We start from the raw sequence: 1,836 nt of genomic DNA on the forward strand, positions 1-1,836 counted from the left end.
TCAGCCTTTAAGCAGGGTACTTTCTTCCCAGTGGCTCCCGGAGTTTATAATGGAGGAGAAAAATAGGAGTAACTTTAGACTGTCCACCAGGAGAGGGAGAAGCCCAGGAAGGCTGTGAGGATGATGATGTTTGCCAGTGCTGAGCTACTCCCTTCTAACAAGAAGCATGAGGAAAAAATCAGAATAAAGCTCTTGAGAGCGGCCAGAAGGAGAAGATTTCAAGGGTTTGGGTACAGCTCTTCCTCTGTGGGTGTTTATATGGGGCAACTGCAGCAAGTTTTGTTTTTTGGGGGATCACTCATGTTTCCTCACAGGGCTCATGTGGGCAGAGCAGGCATTGATTCTCTCTGTGGTATTAATTACCCTGCTCGTGCCTGGTTTACTCATTTAGGACCTTGCATTTCACTGAACATTTTAAATGAAAAACTCTGTGTTTAACTCTGCCCCCTCACAGCAGTACAGTAATTCTGTAATACTTTGCTGTATTTTGGTGCCAAAATTACCCAGCTAGGGCTGATGCTCTGAAATGTTCATCATTCCAGTGCTGCCCTGGCCAAAGGGACCTGCTCTGGGAGGTGAAGGCCATGCTGAGCCCAGGGAGGAGGCACCATGTGGGATGGCAGAGCCAGAGAGCATCGAGGCAGGAGCCCAGCTGCCTTCCAAGGCACAGAGCCACTGCCAGAAATGCAACAGCTCTCTGACACCAACAGAGGGAAAAAAAAAATCAAAGAAAATACTCCTCCCTGGCCAAAACTGTGAATTTTTCTTCGGCAAAATGACAACACTGTGCTAGTGAAAATTGCCTTTCCTTGCAGCAGGGAGGGGAAAGGGAGATAAAAATGAAATAAGCTGTGCTTTCCTCCCCTTTCTGTCTTTTTTTGCAAACCTATAAGGATTCTTTCTGTTTCCCCACCACCACAGTTTCCTGCAACAGTGAGAAGTTTTATTACAATTTATTACAATTTATTGGGCATTTGTCTAGGAATTTAGAGGTCTCAAGCAAATCACAGCCCCAGCCTGGTAAGCACAGCTAATAGGTGTAGTAAGAGGCAGGTTGTGCTCTGAGCACCTTTTATTTGAAATAGAGAAGCCAGATGTTGGAGGGAAAATGGATGAAGATCCTTTCCCACAGCCAACCCCCCCAAAAATCAGTGTCAGGAGTAGAAATGAAATTCACATCTCCCTCTGTGGGAAAACCTGTGCAGTGGGGGACTTTCCCCCCAATATTATGGATCAATTGTAGCAATGGAGCTGGGATACTGAAGTCCTAACAAGAAACCAGCAACTTGTCCTGGCTATTTCTCTGTCCCATGCTCGACTTTGGGAAAAATGCCACATGGGAGGCTTGAGGCCATGCACTGACCCACTTGTGCACTGTCAGCAGACATTCCCACATGCAGCGTCTTGGAGGCTGTGGGACCAAACCCTCCAGCTTTTCCCTATAGTGGACCAGAGCACAGGAGGTTCTTGACTCCCTGGAGGACATTTATCCCACAGAGATGCCCTGAGCAGGTAAATCCCATCCCATCCAGGCTAGACACCTTGTCCCTAGGGAATTAGGTGGAGTTGTTTGCCTATCATTGATATGAGCAGACAAAAACACCAAGGTGGTGGTCAGCCCTTGGCTGCCAAGACAGAGTTATCCCGGGATATTTAACCCTCCAACACATAAACCTGGGAATTTAACCCTCAAACACATAAACCTTTGCAGCAAGGGAGCTCTGAGCCTCATCTCTGACACCATGGAGTCAGCCTGGCTTTTGACCTTGGGGCTGAGGAAGATGATTCCTTAGCCTTTCCTTAGATTCCTTAGATTTTTGGCTTTGGGGCTGAGGA

The sequence above is a fragment of the Molothrus aeneus genome, chromosome 17 (genome assembly GCF_037042795.1).
Source record: "Molothrus aeneus isolate 106 chromosome 17, BPBGC_Maene_1.0, whole genome shotgun sequence".
Taxonomy (NCBI): domain Eukaryota; kingdom Metazoa; phylum Chordata; class Aves; order Passeriformes; family Icteridae; genus Molothrus; species Molothrus aeneus.